The sequence below is a fragment of the Mus musculus genome, chromosome 5 (assembly GCF_000001635.26).
Source record: "Mus musculus strain C57BL/6J chromosome 5, GRCm38.p6 C57BL/6J".
Taxonomy (NCBI): Eukaryota; Metazoa; Chordata; class Mammalia; order Rodentia; family Muridae; genus Mus; species Mus musculus.
The window spans coordinates 73,314,817-73,321,544 of NC_000071.6; positions in this window are offsets into that span (position 1 = coordinate 73,314,817).

Here is a 6,728-nt window from a genome sequence, read left to right on the forward strand (position 1 = left end):
TCTCATGGATCAATGAGTCATTTTATTGCACAAGTCTCCCATGTCTGTTGGACTCCCATGAGACTGAGATTTTACAACACCTTGGACTAGCACCAAAGCATGTCCAAGAAACCATAGAGAGAGCCATTTGTATGTTTGAAATGTGTCTTAGTCAGGGTTTCTATTCCTGCACAAACATCATGCCCAAGCAGCAAGTTGGGGAGGAAAGGGTTTATTCAGCTTACACTTTCACATTGCTGTTGATCACTAAAGAAAGTCAGAACTGAAACTCAAGCAGGTCAGGAAGCTGATGCAGAGGCCATGGAGGGATGTTTCTTACTGGCTTGCTTCCCCTGGCTTGCTCAGCTTGCTTTCTTATAGAACCCAGGACTACCAGCCCAGGATTGGCACCACCCACAATGGACCCTCCCCCCTTGATCACTAATTGAGAAAATGCCTGGATCTCATGGAGGCATTTCCTCAACTGAAGCTCCTTTCTCTGTGATAACTCCAGCTGTGTCAAGTTGACACAAAACCAGCCAGTACAAAATGTCTTTTAAAAAAATTTCTTTTTTTAAGATTTATGTATGTGAGTATTTTGCTTGCATGTATGTGCACCACATGCATGCCTGGTGCCATGGAGATCAGAAGGCTGATGGGACTCATGGGACTGGAATTGTGGATGGTCGTGAAACCCCCTGTGGATAGCAGGAACAGAATCTGTCTTCTGGAAGAGCAGAAGTGCTCTTAGCTGCTGAGTCATCTGAGCCTCTGTCTCTGTCCCCTTTGAAATGGCTTAAGCACTGTCATCTTTCTGAGACTGAACAGTTTCTCCTGTGCGATGGAGTGAACGCAGAGCCTTGCATATTCTAGGCAAATGCTTTACCACTAAATTATATTTCCAGCCCTTTTGAATAAAAATCATTTGGGTTTCATTTTTACCTGGTCACTATTTCTGAGCAGGACACTGAGCCAGTAGGAAGCACTGTTCTGAGATTTTAAATTTTCCCCAGTTTTCATTTCGAGACGGAGTAATTTGGTTATGTCTCCGGGTAGCATCAGAAAGAGCAACAGAAAGGCCAGGTAGCTCTTGTTTAATGCTGCTCTAGGAGCTTCCCAAGACTGGCTAGTTTGTCAGACACGAGTGCTGTTGAACCTCGCTGCTTTAAGGGTCTCTTGTTTGAAGCTTCTAAGAACTCTTCAGTAATCCTTCATGGATCACCCCAGACACCCTCCCTGTCGCCTGTCCTGACAGCATCTACTTGCGGCTCCGTCTCAAAATAAACCCTCTTGTAGCTATCAATTTTACAGTAAGGGTTTGATACAAAAGCAGAGCTATTGTGCGTGGTGCAGAGTAAGATTGACAGTGGGAACGAGCCCCTGCTTGGCTGGGAAGCTGCTCTAACAGTCTGCAGGCTACCTCTGACCAGGATCCTCTTGGGGCCTCGGAGACAGGGACGTGCAGAAGATCTCTTATTTTGACAAGATAGGTGTGCCCTGTTCACAGTAGGAAGGAAAAGGCTAACCGACTGACAAATGGCAGCCGTGCAGGGGGAGGGAAAGAGATGACCTTAATCAAACAGAGGCTGCTGAAGGTAAGCCCTGCCCTGAACCCTACTGACATGTGAAACAGACATGTTACTTCTCCTTCCTCCTTGAAGGTAGGACTAGGAGTTATCAGGTTTTTGGTTTGTTTAAGATTTATTTATTTAATGTATGAGTGCTCTATCTGCATATGTACCTGCATGCCATAGAGGGCATCAGATCCTGTTAACAGATGGTTGTGAGTCACCATGTGGTTGCTGGGAATTGAACTCAGCACCTCTGGACGAGCTGCCAGTTCTCTTGACTGAGAGCCATTTCTCCAGCCCGTTATCAGTTATTTTTGATGGTGCTTTGTTTTGGTTTTCTGAGACGAGTCTTACATAGCTGAGATTGGCTTGAGAACCACTGTTAGTTGAGAGTACCTTTGAATTCCACGTGAGATGCTAGGGTCGGTCGCTGCTTGATGGTCCTCGCTGATTCCCACCTTCCAGGGTCACTGTTTGCCATGTGTTCCCCACCTCCTTTCCTTTCCCACCGATGTTTAGAAGTGAGATAATATCTCTTTATGAACTAAGTCACTATTTGAGGTTCTTATTTAGAAAGGGCTCAAGACAGACCCTACACCCAAAAGGTTATTCGTTCAAAAGGCTGGAGAAGTACCTTAGTCCTGTAAAACATTCTACCAATAAAAATTAAGCACTTACCAGGAACACCACATACTCGGATGTGGAAGTGGAAACAATGGGACTGGAGAGATGGCTCAGCTGTTGAGAGCACTTGCTACTCTTCCCAGAGGACTGGGGTTCAACTCCAGGGACCCACATGGTGGCTTATAATCATTCCAAACTCCAGTTCCTGGCATCTGACACCAAAGTCAAACATCCTGTCCTGAAGGAGTTTCTGGCCGGGTGCAGTAAGGCCTAAAAGCAGAGCCCTGCACAGGGCTCTTCTGCAAAATGGAGCTGCTGGGCTATGGACTGCATTGAAGCAAGGGGCAGCAGGTGTTCTTCCTTAGGAAGGTCACATGGAGATCCTGGAGTCTCGCCTACCAGCTGAGTGCAGAAGTGACCTCCGCATGGAATAGGGTAGTGGTACTCGGTGGTCTCAAGCCTGGGAACAGGCAGGCGTAACCACCAGAGTGTTGTTGGTTGATCTCACCATTTCACTCTCATGTCCTAGGCAGAGCCTCCGCAGAGTGCACACATTCAGTGTTTTAAGTATATGATTGAGTGCAATCCAGTGTACCGCCCAGCTGATCTCCAGGAAGGTCTTGAAACAGTTCAAAACCTTTTTGCATCAAACCCCGGGAAATTGAAGATTTGGGCTAGGATGTAGGTCAGGAGGGTGCTTTCCGGGAATACCCAGGCCCTGGGTTCAGTCCCGAGCACCACAACTGGGTATGGCGGCACACACCTGAAATCCCACCACTCCGGAGAGGAAGCAAGAGGATCAGAGTTCAAGGTCACCCTAAACATACCGTAACTTAGAGTCTAGCCTCAACCTCCCTGTGGGTGGGGTGGGGGAAAGGCTGAGAGGAAGGGGAAAATTAAAGATTGAAGTTTTTCTATGAGGGAGAAAAGCAGAGGACATTTCTGTATTTCATAGGCTCCTTGCCTCTATAATCTCCCTGATCCTGGACTCCAGACCAATTCTAAATATACAAAATTACATTTTCTGATTGAAAAACTTGGAGAAGTTGTTGCTAATTGGTAGTTAGCACTGAGTATTAAAGGCAGGACGATTGCACTTCATTAGGCCTTTGCACTTCATTAGGCCGCATTCTGTTCCTTTTGTGATGCTAAGGGAAAATGGAGAGCATCTCCTGGGCCAGCATGGAAACAGCGTCCTTGCCCACGTGCACGTGTCAAAACCGTAAGAAGCATTATATATATTCATTATGTCGTGTTATAAACATATAATGTGTATATAATGAATAGGTGTATATAAAATCCTGTTGGAAGTTATGTTTAGATGAAGGTAACAAGCATAGGGTAATTATCCTGCTTTTTATTATTATTATTATTATTAAATATTCTATGTAGAATACACTTCAATTCCAGCTTTGAACTCCAGGTTCACACAAATAAGGGAAAATATGAGAGACAAGTGTTTGCCTTAGCTAATGGAGTTGGTTATTTGACCTCATTTTTTTTCTTTTTCTCTTTCTCCTCTTTTCTTTCTCTTTCTTCCTTCCCTTCCATTCCTTCCCTCCTTCCCTTTTCATTTTCTTTTTTTCTTTTGAGACAAGGTCTCTCTTAACATAGCTCTGTGTGTCCTGGAACTCGCTATTTATACCATGCTGACTTCAAACTCACAGAGATCAATCACCCTGAATCTGCCTCGCAAGTGCTGGGGTTAACGGTACACAACTACGTGTCCTGCTCCAAAATTTAAATATCTTTCCCAGCCATCTCCTTGTGTATAACCCAAGAAATAAATATACTCCCCCCCCTGCCCCGCATAGAACAAGTCTTTATTCTTACTACTTTAAGAAGCTTAGTATTTATTCACTCTCTGACTCTGTGCCTTTGACATTGTCACAATGGTTCACTGATGCATTCAGCCCATGTATACACACACAGATATACACACACACACACACACACACACACACATACACACACACACATGCATTGTAGGTCCTGCTGAGTGCTACCTTTTAGGTAATCTCATAAGGACATTAGGTGTCCTAGAACTAACCCCTCCAAGTCTGCCTGGGTACCTGGGCACACACCACATGGGGATCGGGGCTTCCCAGCCTTCTTTGCACACAGGTAAGCAAGCCTATTATCAGGGCTTCAAGAGAGCCTAGTTTTGTTGGAGCCTATGATGGTCTATGGACACTGGACTGTCCTGGGCACCTCTAAACTTGGCCCTGAAAGATATAGATGCATTCTTAGGACATCCTCGGAGTGCTCTAGGGAGGTGTCACATGAAATCATTTCGAGTTTTCTTCCTGAGCAAGGCTCTTCCCTCCGTCATTCTCTGCTAAGAACATTTCATTATGTTCTCTAGACAAAGTCCAAATGTGTGAGATAGGCTTGTCAATTCAGATAGCAAATTTGTCTCTTCTGTAGGTGCATCCTAGGGTAAAGTAAATTAATAGCACATTTTAATTTCCACTAATTATCTTTAATACACACGTGGTCTCCAAGCTGGGATGATTCGACCTGTGTTCTATGATAAGGATAGAAATGTAAGTAAGGGTAAACCATACAATGTCTTGTTTCTCAATCCATTACAGAGTTCAGCAAATCTTACGAGATAATCAACACTATTATAAAATAGGCTTTCTGTTAGATCACTATTCAACTGTCGGCTGTGTTCTTAGTACATTCAGAGTGGACAAGGCTGCTGTTATGTAAGCTAGGTCTACTAAGTGTAGTTTTGACTCAAGATATTTTCATCATTCAGTAGCTTAACCAGGACACTGAACTGAGCAGCATCAATAATGGGTTACATCTTATGCTCTATCTTCCAGGGAAAGAAAGTCTCTGGATGAGGCTGGCTAGGGACAGCATTTACCACTTTATCTTACTCACTTTCTTGCAAGTGTATCTCTGCACATGGGACCTGCTGTTCCTTGACAAGCTTTTTGTCATCCAATCACCCCACCCCAACCCCTGTCATGAAAGTTCTTTCACAAATTTATGGCCCAATGGATGGTGAGTGCTGGTGATTGGTAAGTTTAAAAGATGGCGACACTGCCCCTAACACCGTGGCAGACTTCTCCAGGTACCTGCTTCCTAGCAGGTACTGAGGATCCACAGCAGAAGGTTTCTCCCCGTGGACTGCTTCATACACCAATGTAAATGTAGCTTTTATTTACCAAATGTAATTGTGGTCACTCACTGCTGAACAAGCTCTTCTGTTCTAGTTCTTTCTGAACTCTGGTGGCTGGTTCAACTCAGCTGTTCCAGCTCAAACTCTTCTCCAAGCTGATTCAAACGGGCTTCTCATGGAATTGCTTGGCTTGTTCTTTGTTGTTGTTTGTTTGTTTGTTTGTTTGTGAGACAGGGTTTCTCTGTGTAGCTCCACTGCTCTGCTTGTTTGTTTGTTTGGTTTTGGTTTTTCGAATCACGGTTTCTCTGTATAGTCCTGGCTGTCTTGGAACTTACTCTGTAGACCAGGCTGGCTTCGAACTCAGAAATCTGCCTGCTTCTGCCTCCCAAGTGCTGGGAGTAAAGGTGGGTGCCACCACCGCCTGGCTGCTCTGCTTGTTCTTAAACTAACTCTGGCAATATATTCTAATCTTCTGGCTCTTTGTGGCTTCAACTGCCTTTGCTAACCTGCACTGAATTGCACAAACTCAACTCCACTGCACTGCATTCAACTTCTCTCTCTCTAAGTCACCTCTTTTTCCTACCCTCATGAGAATTGGGCATATCTTTAACTCGTTCTGTAGAATCTTTCTCTGATTTGTTACTTCATCTGCCCCTCAATTAGATGTCACTTTTTAAAAAAAAGATTTATTTATTTTATGTATGTGAGTGAACTGTAGCTATCTTCAGACACGCCAGAAGAGGGCATAGGTTCCATTACAGATGGTTGTGAACCATCATGTGGTTGCTGGGAATTGAACTCAGGACCTCTGGAAGAGCAGTCAGTGCTCTTAACCACTGAGCCATCTCTCCAGCCGTAGAAGTCACTTTCAAAATGGGTACTTCTTTCTACCAACTAACTTTACTGTCATTGTTATAGAGTATGTACTAAGGATGTGTCTATATTCTAGCCAGAAGGATTGAAGGTGTGTTATTCCAGCCAGATCACATAGACCTAGATCATCTTTGGAGGCGATCCCTTCCCGGAGCAGCCAATTGCTGCATTAAAATTCCTCTACAAGACAGATCACCATTGTTAAGCATCTCAAAGAACAAATTATCCACTAAGGAAAAAGTAGACAGCCCAAACAATAAACTCAGTTTAAATGAGAAATATAAAGATGACAACAATTTTTAAGAGTTTCTATTTGATGGTGGTGACACTTCTTTTCCTGGTAGCCAGAGACTGATTGGTAACTGACTGACTGTTTCCTGAGAGGGACCTTTCTGTCATGGAGGAAGGGACTGTGTTGAATGCTAAATTGATGTCAAGAGCTGCGTAATCTTAATCACTAACTTCTATTCGTCAGAGTCAAAAGTTAAACTGTATTCGAGAAGCCAGAATAGGGTCTGGGATGTAGTTTATTGTAGAGCACTTGTCTG